Source organism: Pogona vitticeps, chromosome 5 (genome assembly GCF_051106095.1).
Source record: "Pogona vitticeps strain Pit_001003342236 chromosome 5, PviZW2.1, whole genome shotgun sequence".
NCBI lineage: Eukaryota > Metazoa > Chordata > Lepidosauria > Squamata > Agamidae > Pogona > Pogona vitticeps.
In genome coordinates this window covers 160,178,662-160,194,799 of record NC_135787.1, presented here as the reverse complement: position 1 = coordinate 160,194,799, position 16,138 = coordinate 160,178,662, and the positions used below count along the sequence as shown (strand labels likewise).

At 41.9% G+C, this 16,138-nt stretch overlaps 1 protein-coding gene across 2 annotated transcripts in view; it reads right to left on the bottom strand.

Moving 5' to 3' along the window:
• The window catches only part of EMP1 (epithelial membrane protein 1), a 45,847-nt gene extending 30,091 nt beyond the window's left edge, over nt 1-15,756 (bottom strand). The window contains exon 1 of one of the 2 annotated variants that reach the window (XM_020787945.3): nt 4,723-15,756. The gene's annotated coding sequence lies outside the window, so the exon portion shown is untranslated. Of the gene's footprint in view, nt 1-4,083; nt 4,154-4,722 lie in introns of those variants that run through there. The other variant, XM_073000194.2, reaches the window with a different exon arrangement.
• Nucleotides 15,757-16,138: the final 382 nt, after the last annotated feature.

The following is a 16,138-nucleotide window of genomic DNA, read 5'->3' as shown; positions in this document are numbered from 1 at the left end:
ACTCAGCTCCATTACAGACAGTTGCATCTGAATTTTCTACATCAGCATTTTCTGGGCCAGCCTTATGGTCACCTGATGCATTTGGACTACAGCTCCCAATATCCCTAACCAGGGGTCTGCTGACTGTAGCCCAACAAATGTGTGCAACACCAAGCTCAGAAATGTATTTCTTCTCACACACAATGAGACAGGGCAGTGCTGAAACAGTAAACTGAAAAGATTTCCAGCAATTCCATATGGTTTACAGGAAAGAATCCTCATGAGAAAAGATCAGAATGACCATCTGTTTCCTTGTAATTTTCCTGTTGACCTGCAAAATGGCTAGTGATTCTTGCAGAACTAAAAGCTTAAGAGTAGCCCATTTTGTAAGACAACTGAAGTCACAGATCCACGAAGGTACACTCTGGCTCCATTAACTTCTCAGGCAATTGTCCAGGCCGATATGACCAAATGCATTTTCTCAATCCAGGAATCAAAGCTCATTTCAGAGCGACTTTGAGAGGCGTCCTAACGTACAAAGTGATTTTCCCTGCTCTTGCTATATGAAGAGTCAAGGGCATCCACTGCCAAAGGCTTGAGTCTGCTGAGTATTGCTGGGCTCCAAAAAAAAAAACAACAACAACAACAACAAAAAAAAAACAGAGATGCCCTGCTTACATGCTTAGGGATTATCTGTATTTCTGCTGTACCTTGCATTATCAGTTTAACCAAGTTTTATATTTGTTGCATCTTCTCCCAAAGCAGAAAACTGAACCAACATTGACTTTCATTTCCTTTAGGTATATTGAAATTTTAAAAAATTGCTTCAAATGCAGCCCATTTCACACAAATCACAGCCATCTTTCACATCTCTTAGCTATGGTCAAGTTGAAGGCAAAAAGATTATCTCAGGTCTGTATCTATGTATATTTCAAGCCTGGGAGTAAGGACTCAGTCCTTTCCTTATGTTTTTGAAATATCAGGAAGGGAACCATGGCAAATTCCTTTTCTCTGGAATAAATTGCAAGCAATGAATGCAGGGAATTTATGGAACTGGTTGATTTGTTCAAGTGTTTGTTTTAAAAGGCTAGCCCATTTTCAGGTGGGGGAAAAGATCAAAATGCATAAAGAGCCAGTTAAAGTGACAATAAATGAACTATAAGCCCTACAGATAAAAATATAGCAGATGAGCAATAAAGACAGTAGCATAAAATAGTAGCAGCTTCTTTCCCCAGCCATCTCTTGCCTCCTCTCTGATATTGGAAGCTCCCAGAGAAATGTCCCTGATTTTATGTTAATGAATGGGAATATTAGTAGGGGAACAAGTATCTCTTCATTAGAGAAAATTAGCAGAATGTATGACAAACTATGATGACATACGTGGAGATCTCATGAGTTTTGATTCACTGATGGTTCTCCATTCAAATCAATGCCTACTAGCCATAATAGCTAAATGTAAGCTCCACATTCAGGGCAGTGCGCCTCTGACTATCAGATATTGGAATGAAATTGTAGCAGAAGACTGTTGCCTTCCTGCCTTGCCTGTGAGTTTCCTGGAGGGATCTGGCCGGCCACTGCTAGAAACTGGTTACTGGGTATTTAATTTCAAAGAGGTTTTTGGAGGCACAGTGCAGTGTTGGGCATGACCACGGCAAAGGGGTCAGGCCAAAAATAAGGCCAGCATGTTTTGGTTTGAAACTGCTGCTGACAGAAACCAAAACTTTAGAGAAGCATTTCCACCTTTCAAAATGAAGAAAGTATAAAGCTGGGAATCTACCAAATGATGGCATCATGAAGAAAAAGGGTGGTCCCCTGAGAACGCTTAGGGGGCTCAGCTGGGTTCCTGGAGAACCAGATTTGGGGCAAGGATTTTAAGTTGCCAGTCAGTGGGCTAGATGTACTCTTAGCCAGACTGGGCAGGACTGTTTTTGATCGGCAGCAGGAAAGGAAGGCAGCACATATGAGCGTCCCACCCATTCCCTGCCCTGAGATGTTCCTTGAGCAACTTTCATCTTCTCTTTTCTGCACAGGACAGGATGAGTCACCTGAAGCATTCTGTCCTGGCTGTCAGTCCAGACCCACTCCTTGTATTCATAGAAAGTCATGTGTCATTGCATGTGCAACACATCACCCCATAATCATGGGTGAACTTCACATGATGTCCCTAAATCAGACAAGTGCTGCAGCGTGATCCAACTTTTGGGAAAGACCATCCTTATTGAGGTCAGGAGAGTTCCCCTGGCACTCTGCCGGTCCTGCTATGATTTTCAAACTTTCATGGGGACAGGCAATGGGACTGGAGGGCAGAAAACTCTAAAATTGTCTCCTGCATTTGTTTACTAATAAAATTATCTTCTCGTACTATTTTGACTGAACAAGTGTGCTGAGGCCATGTAAAGCAGTCACATTTATTGATTCGTAAGACAAAGCTATTTAACCTGACCCTAAACCCTTATAGTCTTCATTACAGCAGTGCAGAGATAACGTTTATGTTGGCTAATACAAAAATTTGCTCTAACTATATGCCTTTTGCTTTTCGTAGTGTATTGGCACACATATGGAACAGCTCTTCACACATGCACTAAAAAAGGCTCAACAATATCATAAATAAGAATACTCTCCACTATGTGTTCCATGTAGTGAAGGCCTATCGTAAACCTTGCTAAGTGGATGTATCAAACCTAGCCCGCAGTGAAATAATTTTGACATGTTGATCATAACATCAGTCTTCTTGAAAAGCATATGTGAATTCTAGGCCATTCTAAAAGAGAGCAAATCACTGTCTCTTTAACACAGCAGTTCTGCACTGCCTTCTTATCTAAGAATAATCCACACCCAAGTACAAACTTTTCTGTCCTTGCACAGATCCATTTCATGTCTTCCTCTGGCCTCACCAATATGGGTAGAATTGAGGTGCAAAAACCAGATCAGCCTTTCCTGCCCAAACTGATGTTTTATAAGTGTGTTTGAGTACAACCCCCATCATGCTCAGACAGCAAGTTTGTGGTTAGGACAGTTTAATTCATTTGGAAGCCTCCTGGTTGGGCAATATTTGGATGGGACCCTTCAAAGCAGTTAGGTTACTGAGAAAATAGAGTTGTTCCCTTGTCTAATTAGGTTCTCTTTATTATACAATAAAAGAAGAATCTGCTGCAAAAAAAGGAAACATGTCAAATAGTCCACACCTAAGGAACTCTACATTCTTTCAAGCAGTGTGCTGGTCTGTTCAAACACAATTCCCCTACCAGTTTGATAAAATGTGTATACATTTCCTTTTAAAGAGCAGTAATCCAGCTATTAATCGGGGGCCTCTTCTGCAGGCAGATCTAAGGTTAAAATCTTGAGCAGACCTATTTGGGAGAAAGAAATACAGCAACCAGAGACTGACGTCTGATTACATCCAGCTGTAATAATCCTGGAAATTTTCTCGCTACCATTAGACTGGGGCAACTTCCAGGATGTAAAGCAAAACAGTGGCCAGCAGCTGTGACAGCTGAGACAGAGGAATAGAGTAATCCCAGTAGAACCTCACTAGTCCAGACTGTCCACTGACAAGACCATTTCAAATTGCTGAACTGCTTGGGTGCCAGCCAATTAATTACATGAGCTAATTAAATCTCACCCTACACAGAGACATCCAGAAGTGCATATAAATTGCTTGCAGTAATAATTCCAACGGTATTGTGAAAGACCACCAAGCACATGGCACAATCCACATTCGGATAACATGGTATCCATTAACTAATTGACACTACAGTACACATCTATTAGTGGACTGCTTGCAGTAAGACGTTTACTGAGGAAAGCTAGGTAGGTCAAACCTTGTCTAAAGCTAGTTTGCAAGCAACCGAGCCATTTAGATTGATGTGGCTTCATCCTACTTAAAATCCCCATGAAAATCATCACTGTTTCATGTAAATTGGAGAAGTTACTTTTAGGGCTAGAGCTTCCCAGGATTTCCAACCAGCCTGTGGTCATTCTAGTGGGGCAGAGAAGCCTAATCCAGATCTGTTTGTCCTGTTATTTCCAGAATTTATATGCAAAAAGAAGCAGACTGCTTTGGAGTGAATGAATTCATTGTGGTCTGAGAAACATCAGCCCTACCTTCACTTGAAGTTTCATTCCAAAACACAGCACAGCAAACTTTTGCCCAACCGTGAAGTCTGCAAAACCAAGAGTGTCTTAATAAAAGAATGTGGCAATTCCCTGCTTTGGGGTGTTGACACATGAAGCTCTTCCATTTTCTCTCCCTCGCTCTATAGTCAACATGCATGCCTTAATTGTTGCCGTTTAGCAACACAGCCTGCAAGCTGCCACTTCATTGGCTTGAGATTCCTGCAAAAAAATGTGGCTGGCGGGACCTTCTAAGTGAAATGACAGCTCAAGCTGATGCACGTCTACTCAAGCAACACATCCTATTGAATTCAACAAGGCTGGCACTTCAGTATCTTGACAAGCTTGGGAAAGATTCTTTTCTGGACTACAGTTCCTAGAATCCCCTAGCCAGCCTTGTTAGTGAGCAAGCTGGAACATACAAATCCTGGGATTTGTAGTCCAAAAAGAAAGGTATCCAAGCTCGACTATAGAATTGTAACCCGAGTGTGTTAAAATCAAGGGCAAAACCCTCTGAAACTTTCCTGGCAGGAACAGGAAGGAAAGCTGCTCCTAGCTCAAAGCAAGCAATGCCAGCTTAGACACAGCAAACAGATGCGTGCAGTCAGGTATGCCAGAAAGCAGCCTTACCTTTGAGAAAGAAAGGGCCTTTCTGTGGACGGAGGTTTCTTACACTCCTGCTGCCTTGAAACGCTGAAGTGCAGTGAAGGGAGTGCCTTGCCTGGCGGGGTTATAAGTTTCCCCTGCTGCTGTATTGGGATGTGTAATGGGGTGGTGTCTTTTGACTGTGTTTTAGAAGAGTTTCTGTGAATCAGGCTGGCTTTAAAGGGGGATGGGTGGGTAGTGGTGGAATTAATGCACTACGCCCAGTTTTCTTGGCAGGGAGCCAGAAACCAGCAATTGCAAACTCTCCTTTCTCCGGGTGAGTCAGTGCAGCAAAAGCAGCCTGCCAGGAGGAGCCTGTGTCAAAAGGGTGTCCTCCAGCCTCATGAGTAAGAGAGAGAGAGAGAGAGAGAGAGAGAGAGAGAGAGAGAGAAGACACTCAGGCTAGATCTATGTAGACAAACTTGATTCTGGTGCTAACCTTTTTTTTTTTACGTGCATAGTTACAAATGTGATAACAATGCAACATGGATACAGTGCACACCACAACAAACAACTGTTTGGGTACAGATGGTGGTGATACCATCTATGTGAGTCACAGCAATCAACCACCACCCTCCTTGGCCACAGCACAGAGAATGTTGCCCATTCATAGAGAAAAATAACTTGGGGAAGCAGTGAACTCTGGTTCACTGTGGAATGTCAGCATCAGGGTGTGTCTCTCAAGGAACTCCGGGTGGACAACAAGTCATGTGTCCACCTTCCAAAGGTTAAGGAGAGAGGGGGGAACTCAGTAAAGTCCTTGATTTTTGTCCATTCCAACTGCCTTGATATGAAAAGACACCTGGATGAGGAATTTTTAAGCCCTGAAGAAAATGTGAGGCGAGGATCACCTCTCCCCACCCTGTGAATCCAGGCTCTCCAAAATTTGCACAGAATTTCTCTGCACAAAAACACGTGCCCTTTCTCTTTATGGCTGCGACTAGGTGGGCATTCATCCTGTTGTTTGTGCTGGCGTTCTCACTGTTTTGCAGAACTTGGAGAAGTTACTTTGGGGCCATGTTTTTCCCATTAACTGCACAACTTAAACCTAACCACAGGCAGGCACAGTCTTCTTCCACGAGTAGTCGGTACACTTTGGGTGCAATTACACAGGGCGAATACAGCGTCTGATATACTTTGCATTCACAGTTTATTAAATCGGGTTTCCTCAGATGAATTGCTGTTGCTGTCCAGATGACAATTTGCAGGAGTCAGCAGGGCATAGAGAGAAAGAGCTTTGTTTGCATGAAGTTCCAACAGCAGGAGCTGTCTTAAAGTGCTAATTGGCAATTTCCACCTCTCCTTTTGTTTGTTTACTTCTTCTATGTGTGCTAGTGAGACTTTGTTCCAGTACTGACTTGTAAGCTTTAAATAAATTTTTAAAAAAGACTATGTGGAGATGAGGGGCACTTGGTTGAGAGGAACTGACACCCTGGCAAACACTTTTTTGCATCAGATCAGGTGGTCACACAGCAGAAAGCAGACATAAGTAATGTCAACCCCATCAGAACAAATTTAAACCACCCCTGCCAGCAGAACAACATCAACAAAAAGACAATTCCCCACTCAAAAAAGAAAATTCCACAACAGACTTCCCTGCATTGAGTCACGTAGGCCCCTGGTTTTAGTTCAAATTCACCTGTACCCAGTCCAGTGTAAATGGTGGGGTTAATGGCCAATGTAGTTTCCCCTTTTGTTCAGCCAGCAGAGCTTGGGGACTTGGGGGTGGGGTTGGTAGCATTTTCTGCTTGCATTATTTTATCTTGATCTCTGGCTTTATCTGGCTTTGGAGCGGGGAAGTATCCTGATCACATGGAGGGTGATGTTTTCAGTGAGGCCAGGTCTGGTGGCTCAGCATTACTTATTTCTGGCTTATACCTCTCCGGTAGGTACTAGAGATGGGCACAAATCAGAAAAATGGTGATTTGTTTTGATTTGTGGTTCATCAAGGTTGATGAATCATGAATTACAAATCAATTTCTGACAAATCGATTAAATGATTTGTCAATTCATTTTTAAATTTAAAACCATATAAAATGCCCCTCCCTGGTACCTAGAGACACAAAATCTGCAGAGAACCTTCCTCTAACTGTCATCTACAAGCCCTGCAAGTTTAATGAAGTTTGAGGTTTGGACATCCAGGTTATACACACACAAAGAGCTCTCTCTAGGAAAGTTTTCCCCCAGGCACCTAGAGACACCAACATCACAGAGAAGCTTCCCCTTGTTGTCCTCTACAATCCCTCCACGTTTGGTGAAGATTGGGTTTCAGACATCCATGTTATACACCCATAAAGTGGGTCCCCCTAGGAAAGTGTCCTTTAGCATCTGGCTTGAGGAACCCCAATCATCACCAAAGTGGGAGACACTGTAGAGGAGAGTCATGGGAAGCTTCTCTGTGATGTTGGTGCCTCTAGGTGCCTGGGGAGAACTTTTCTGGAGGGTCCTATTTGTGGGTGTATAACTCAGACATTTGAAATCCAGTCTTCACCAAAGTTGGGGGAATTTTAAGGGAGAGTCAGAGGAGGATTCCCTGCAGTTTGGTGTCTCTAGGTGCCTGGGGGCATTTTATAGCCCAATGAATTGATGAATCAAAAATTGCTACAAATTAATTGATTTGTATCCATTGGGGCATTGATTTGTATGAATATGGATTGATGAATTAGAGATTTCTGAACAAATTTGGTGATTCATTTTTAATTTGTGCCCATCTTTAGTTGATAGCTGTTTAAAAAGATCGCCACCTTTTTTTAAAAAAAGTTTTTACTAGTTTATTGCTATGTCAAATAAGCAAAGAGGTGGTAATTCAGAAGTAGCTCTGTCTTGTCCTTTCAGTACTATATTGCTTCATAAAGTGAACAAAAAAGGGGGGTGGCAGGGAAGAGGGCAAGGTTAATGACAGAGAATGATGTGATATATACTGTAGGAACAATGAACTGCTCAGTGGTTTAGGTATCTGGCTGCAGAGCCAGAGTTTGGGGGAGTTTGGTTCTTCACTTTGCCTCCTTGACAGGGGCTGGACTTGATCGTCTATTGGGTCCCTTCCAGCTCTGCTGTTCTACGGTTATGAAATGCACCTGTCTCTGTGGGCACCTGCAACACACCTTCCCAGGATAATCAAACATTTCTGTGTGAACAATGGCAAGGATTTGGGTTGGCACAGGGTGTGGTATAGAGAGCTTCACATCAACCGAAGACAGCTTCCCATCTAGTCACATTCTTTGAAGCAAAGCACACACACACAGCAAGCATAGAAGAACAGATGAACTGTTCTTTTATAAGGGAAACATGTGACAGATTTAGAGGAGCTTGTAGCTATTATTGAGTGGTTCAGGTTTAGTTCTTCTCTGAATGTATCCATACATTCTTTTTCAGTTTTTCTTTGTTATCAGAGAGAATCATTGCAGCTGCCTTGGGATGCTATTAGGTGGGGAATGGAAGGATGAAGAGGTGAATGAGGAGGAACAGGCAGGCAACCTATGCCCATAAGACAGTCTGTCAACTTGCAGTCCACATTTTGAAAGGGGGAAGAGGATCTTTAGAAGGACGAAGGCAAACTCAAGAGATGAGCCTCAAATCCTGTGTCTCTTCCTTAAAGGTGAAGAGTTAGCAAGTCAGATTTAGCACAATGTGTGAATGCAAAAACACTAGAAATGGCTGTGTAGACCCATCCGTTGTTTTTGGAATTGGGTTAAGCCGTAGCTATTTTGGCATATCTAAACATAAGGTAATTACATTGGTTTCTTTCTGAAAACAACATAGGAATGCAATCAGGCTAGCTTTGTAACTCTTTCTGTCCTTAGCTATCAAGTAAATACAGTCAGATCATGTGAATAGTAGACTGCCCAAATCTGTCCTGATTTGACTTTGAGATACAGGATGCAATGAATAGAGCATGGACAAAGAACACAGGCTTTCCTGGCAGGGGAAGACACAAATGGGAAATAAATGATCTAGAAGTACAAACTGTGTTCTCCAGGCAAGTGATCAACTAGTCCTATATCGTACCATTTGTCATTGTAACATGTAAGTTAAATAAATGCCCTCCACACAGGGAGTCACGCCTTTGTTTGTCATGAAACGGCAGATTGGAAGGTGAGGGAGAACTGAGTCCGTTCTCAGAGTGAAACAATATTTTTTGCCTGGGATGGCCACAGGTACTCTTTCATGGAGGGGAGTCCTTCATCTGAAAGGCTTCAGAGAAAAATGCTGCTTTTTGGAATGTCTTCCATTTGAAGGCCCACCCTGTCCAAGTTTCATTTAAAGATAAGGAGCCATAAGGAGGAAGACCAGGGACCTTGAAATTGTCCGCCCACAGTGAGCACTGCTCCCACCAAACACATAGGATATCAGGTCAGCATTTCCCCCATTCCAAAGAGATGCACTTTAATTCCATTTAAATGGTAAAATTCATTTCTCCTTTTACATCTCTACCGCCAATTTTGTACAAGCAATTTTACAAAAATTCAGGGGCCATTTTTGTCCTCCTTTTTAGTGATGCCTGTCCTCCTTTGCTATGAGGTTTAAATGGCCACCTTAGTTCTGCCTCTGCACCAGACCTCTTTGAGGCTTTGCCACAGGATTCCTTTTTTGTTTGGTTGGGGGTTTTTTTGTTGGAAAAAATGGGATTCTGGTGAGGGCAGTTTTCATTGAAGTGAAAGGTGGGAAGGCCTTTAATTATTCTCTCACCAAATGTTCCCCCATCCCTACAATTCTCCTCCTCCAGTAGTGCTTTCCCTGGCAAAGTTTCCAGACCAGAGTTTCTGTCTGAAACATAGGTTTGTAAACCTGTGCAAGGGAAGAGATTTGGAAGGAAAAAACAGGATTCCCATGGAAAGGCCAAGTCTCTTCTTTCCATCCACTGTTTTCTAATGGAAATCATGCCTTCCTAGAGATGCTGTGTGAAAGGTAACTGGCAGTTAAAGAGGCATGGTGATGATGATGATGAATTTTTGCAGACTATGAACTGTAGTTTATTAGAAGCCCAGGAAGAAGCAATACACGCAGATGTTTTTACGGAAGCAGGCCTATTACTGTAAAAGGGGGGGGGGGACCTTGTTTTTTTTAATTACTGTTGCATGAAGTGTGTGCAAGGTCTGAAGATATCCATGTGATCTGATATTTTGTAGGAACATGTGATGACCTTCAGAACATTGTGATGAATTGAATTTGTCATGCATGATCCTTCAGGCTCGATAGAGGAGCTTTCATTGATGCCACAAGGCGGGGGAGAGAAGAGTTCAGTTTTGCTATGTGCGATGGCTTGTATTTCGTTCTACAGGGAACCCTGATTTTAAGATTAAAAGAGGCCTAGCATCACAGAGCTGGTTTTAAGCCACTTTTAGTACACAATAATGATTCACCTTTTTTCTAAAGAGTGTTACAGATCAAAAGTTAAAGAGCTCTCTGGCGAGTTTTTTCCACACTACAGAAGGCATCAGGGCTGCTGCTTCTGAAACTGAGATGCTCCTGTCTCAATCCCCAAGATGTTCCTAAGAGAACCCAGGAGCAGTTCTTAAGAGAATCACAAGGTATACAGTGGTGCCTTGCTAGACGATGATAATCTGTTCCACTGAAATTGCTGTTTAGCGAAATCATTGTCTAGTGAAAAGCATTTCCCTATTAGAATGCACTGAAACCTATTTAATGCGTTCCAATGGGGAAGAATCGTCATTGTCTAGTGAAGATCGGCCATAGGAAAGCTGCTTTGCGAACCGCCGATCAGCTGTTTAAATGGCTGTCTTGCGAAGCTTAGGTCCCGAAAACACCCTTTTTGCGAGCACGGAGGGAGCTTTCAAAATTGTTGTCTAGCAAAAATCGGTTTGTGAAGCAGGGACCAAACATTTTCCAGCGAAATTCCCCCATAGAAATCACTGTTTTGCGAATTGCTATAGGGATCACAAAAAGTCAATGTCTAGCGAAAAAACTGTCATGTGGGGTAACTGTCTAGCGAGGCACCACTGTAGATTCTGTTTTGGACTACAGATACCAAGAAGCCATGCTGGAAGGAGGATTTTAGGTACTGTAGTCCCAAAAAAAAAGAAACTCTACCAAGCTCCGATCATGCTCTGGCACCAAACAAAACCTGTCCCCCACTGGACATGAAAAAGAACATTTGGTTGCCCGTATGGGCCATCTCGACAGCTTGGTAAAAATTTGAACTTATCTGATTCTTCCAGCCAGAAATTTGCCACAAACTAAGTTCAACTCCTGTTTACATTCCATCCAGCTGTGTAGTTTAATTCTCTCCTTAAACCTCTGAAGAAGAACAGAGGTGGTACCTGTGTTTATTGTTTTTAAGCACAGGCCACTTGAGCAAAATTATATTGCAAGATGAGACCTGCCTGAAAGTGAACCAGCCTGGGTGTCTCACTTATTTTTTTTAAGCCCATTGCTCTTGTTGCTGCTGCTACAGTCACACTTGATAGCTTTTTTAGAAATGTAGTCAGATTCCTTCCTGCAGGTGCATGACTGGGCCGTTCCACTCATTCTCTGGCCCTCCCATGATTTCTGGCAGTTTTTCAAACTATAATCCTCCCATACAAGAAAAACAGATACAGAGATAATGTGTCATCCTTTCCCACCGCTATTTATTAATAGCATTGTGGCGCTAATCTTCGTCAAAGAAATCTCTAAACAGTAATTAAAAGTGACTGATCTGCAGATCTAGCCCATGTACTTCCCTCTTTCACTTAACTGAACAGAACCTGTAATTGCTTGATTTTGACTACATCATTGTCTGTGATTTTATAGATGGGGTATCTTGTATCAAGACAAGCAGTTTGTTAACAGGCAATAACTGAGGTCATGATGGACTGCTTTGAAACAGGTAGCTTTAATGCTTCGAACACTTTTTATAAGAAGAAATTGTCAGCTTCCATGAAAAGAAGATTCTAGACCTCATGGCAAGAACCTGATCTTAAACAAGAAAGTTCAGTATCTAGGACATAAATACAAAGAACTGCAGATATTATTATTTTTATCCCATGACCTTGAGAGACTAATTCATGTGCTTTGAAAAACTGATATGTCAATCATTACATCCTATTTTTGGACAAATAATTACAACCACTTTAGGAAGGGGAAATGAAGACTAATAAATTTTAGTATTATAACACTTCAGATCTTAGCCTACTTTTCTCTAGTTTGCTCATATACGTTTGCATGAGTCTGTATGAGCTATAATTCAGCCAAAAGTGCATGCATGTAAAGGGTAGACATATGAGAACAGCAGAGAAAAGTGGTCACAGTTTGCATTTATGTTACATTCTTGATACCAGCCTGTTACGTGGCAGGCCACTCTGATGTCACTGCCAACTCAGGCCTCTCAGGGTGCCCACTACACCACTACACACTCGCTGCCACCAATTATAATTACTATTCAAAAAGGACAACTGTTTCCTTCAAAACAAAACTGGTTTATTGGTATAACAAAATAAAATATGAAAATCACAAGTAGCTAATCACGATGTCAATCACTGTTTCTTATTTAATTAATCACAGACTTCCCTCACTGAACACTTAGGCACGCAGGCCTCTAAACAAGCTCTTTCTCTCTCACACTCCAGATCTGATCTCCCACACTCTCCTCACACCCCTTTTACTTCCAGCTCCTCCCTCTTCAGCCCCACCCTCCGTCACCCCATTGGCTGATGATCCACTGCCCAGCCGTGACGGACAGGTGAGGTCAGGGCTGCCTGTTACACAGCCGTATTGTGGAGCTAGTGACTTCCAGGTTGAAGCCCTGGCATTCTTTGAGTAGCAAAGGTTCACCTGCCACCTACCTAAGTTTTCCTTGTTCTCCCTCAGCTTAGCTACAGTTCCCAGTGACATTATTTATTTCATTTATTTTTATTGTATGTAGTGCTTTTATATTCCACCATTGTACTCCATGACAGAATACTATAATTAAAAACAATATTTTTAAAATTCAGTATTTTAAGCTGATTAAAACCATTTAGAACTACTACTACAATAGAGAAGCCTCCATAGTCTATTAAAGCCATGGTCCTTAATCCCTGAAAATACTGGTTAATACTCATGGTTTAACTTGGTGAAAAATGTGATTAGAAGTCTTGGGGCCAGTTGAGCCTCTCAGGGGAGAGTATTCCATAACTGAGGTGCCACAACCAAGAAGTCAGGATCCCCTGACTTAGAGCTATAAGATGGAAAAAGAAATCTGAAAGAGAAGAGTATCCAATTGTGGTGATCATACTGAACTTCCTTGGGCTGTGTCTATAGGTTGAAGTAGCATTATGTGCCCGTAGGGGTTTTGAGATTTTGACAAGTCAGAAAGTCTAACACCTGGACAACTTCCTAAGAGCCCTAATGGGCATTTCCTCTACTAAAATCAGAATACAGTGTTTGTTGCAGCTGGCATTTATCTCAGGAAGGGTTAATTCCAATTTGAACTTGATAACCATTTTCAATCCTATCAAAATTCATCTGGGTATCATAAAAGTTGCTTTGTTGTTGCAAGGATCGCAGGCAAAAACAGCTTGTCTATTTCTACAAGCTTTATTCATCTAGATTGCTTTCTTGTTCCATATGCACACAAAAATACTTTGAAGTTGTTGAAAACATGTAACTTTTTCCATTTTTAAAGCTAAGAAAAATGGTAGACACAAATGCTTAAACAGAAACCCATTCTTGCATTCTTGGACTTATGAAAACCCGCAGGTGTGATTGCCATCCAAAATTCTTACAACTTTGAGAAGTTGCAGATAAGAAATAATTCAAAAGGAAAACTTAAGTTGTAGGCAGAACTCAAACCATGCAGAAGCATATGTTCTTAGACTGCAGGAGCTTATAGCCTTAAAAGGTACAATCCAAAAAGCAGAGAATACACCTTTAAAATACTGTAAATCATTAAAAAGTAAAAACCATTACAGCTTTGAACAATCTTTAGACTTTAAGCATATTACCGGACACATGAAAAATATTCTAAGTGGCTGGGTGAGCACTTAAAATGCCTGGAATCATGACAGCAATGAAGCAACCTTTACCTTGATACCCAGATGAATTTTGATACTATTAGAAATGGTTATCTGGTTTCATTCTGGAATTAACCTGTTCTGGGATAAATTCCAGCTCTGATGAACATAGGCTTCTGATTTTTCCTAGAAGTCTACAAAGGTCTATAGGGCCCTTGGGAAGTTTTTCCAGCATCAGACTTTCTGACCTGACAGTCTAGTTGCAGCACAGCTCTCCTTTGCATCAGAAGACACCTGGAACCACAACAGAGTATGCAGAATTTAGGAGGGTTGAAAACTTCCAGATTACATGTCCCAGACATGTAATTTCGGAGCCTAAGTAGTAACTTTTGAAAGCTCTCTGAATAAAATGGGTAAGACCTTCATTCAACCCAGATGCATCCTCTTGTTACAATACAAAAGATTAAAATTAAAATTAAAAAAAAATCAAGCTCTGACTGTCTGTTATTTGTCTGTCTACTGACTTACTTACTTACCTATGACCAGAATCCTATTCATTAGTTATGCCAATATGAATTCAATGGTGTAAATTTTGGGCAGCAAATTGCTACTAGTTAGCAAGTTGCTGATTGTGTCCCTCCTTGCACAGCAACTCATGTGAGTCATGTGCTGCAAGGGACATAAGCAGTGACTTGGTCAAACAATATACAGTATTTCCACAGCAACAAGTCACAGAATCATAGAATAAAGTTGGAAGGGGTCTATAAGGCCCTGGAACCCAAACCCCCACTCAATGCAGGAATATAAATTCAAGGATATCTGTCAGGTAGTTGTCTAATTTTCTCTTGAATGCCTCCGGTGCTGAAGCACTCATCAACTCCCAAGATAACTGGTTCCACTGCCGTACTGCTCTAACAGTTAGGAAGTTTTTTCTGATATTCAACTGGAATCTGGCTTCCTTTAAGTTGAGCCCATTGTTGCCTGTTCTGCACTCTGGGATGATTGAGAACAGATCCTGCCCCTCCTCTGTATGGCACTCTTTCAAGTATTTGAATAGTACTATTAACTCTCCCCTCAGACATGTTTTCTCAAGGCTAAACACGTCCAGTTCTTTCAGACTTTCATCATAGGGCTTGGTTTCCAGTCTCCCGATCATTCTTATTGCCTTCCTCTGAACTTGTTCCAATTTGTCAGCACTCTTCTTTAAGTGTTTTGTCCACAACTGGACACAGTACTCAAGATGAGGCCTAATCAGTGCTGAATAAAGGGGAACTAGTACCTCCTGGAATTTGAAGACTATATTTCTGTTAATGCAACGTAAAATAGCATTTGCCTTTTTTGTAGCCACATCACACTGTTGGCTTGTATTCAGCTTGTGATCTACGACAACTCCAAGATTCTTCTTCCTTGTAGTATTGCTGAGCCAGGTATTCCCCATCTTATAACTGTGGGTTTGGTTTCTTTTTCCTAGATGTTGTACTTTGCACTTATCCCTGTCGAATTTCATTCTGTTGTTTTCAGCCCAGTGCTCAATCCTATCTACATCATTTTGAATTTTGTTTCTGTTTTACAAGGGATTAGCTATTCCACCCACTTTTGTGTAATCTTCAAATCTGATTAGCATTCCCTAATGCTTTTCCCCTCTAGTCATGGGGAGCGGAAAGCATCTCGTTGTCACTGCAGCACGTTTTTGTGCCTCTCTTTTTTAAGATTAGTTTGTTTTGTTTTGTGATTGGTTTATGGAATGTAAACATGGGCCCTGTTTGCGAGCCTGATTTCTCAGACACAAAAATCTGTCTGTGAATGAGAGTTTCGCTATGATATACAGTAGGTACCTTGAATGCCCAAGAGTTCTTGACTATTCCTAGCTCGTGCTAACTATGGGATTCTGGATGCTATAGATCTCCCCAAAGTAGCTTTTCCCATTTCTTTTCTGCTGCTCTTTTCTAATACTGAAAACACTATGTAGCCATTATCAGGAACTTTTGCAGATGCTGTGAGTCTTCAGCCTTGACAAGGAAGTTGCTGGGCTTGGGCTACCTGAGCCAGTAAGCAGGTATGTGTGCATAAAACTATTGCTCACCCCTCCCCCCAAGCCACTCCAGTATCTTTGCCAAGAACGCCCCATGATCAGAAACAAAAGGCTAAAAGATATGACGCTGGAAGATGGGCCCCTCAGGTCGGAAGGCGTCCAACATGCTACTGAGGAAGAGCGGAGGACAAGTACAAGTAGCTCCAGAGCTAATGAAGTGGTTGGGCCAAAGCCGAAAGGACGCTCAGCTGTGGACGTGCCTGGAAGTGAAAGGAAAATCCAATGCTGCAAAGAAAAATACTGCATAGGAACCTGGAATGTAAGATCTATGAACATTGGGAAGCTGGAGGTGGTCAAACAGGAGATGGCAAGAATAAACATCGACATCCTGGGCATCAGTGAACTAAAATGCACAGGAATGGGCGAATTCAGCTCA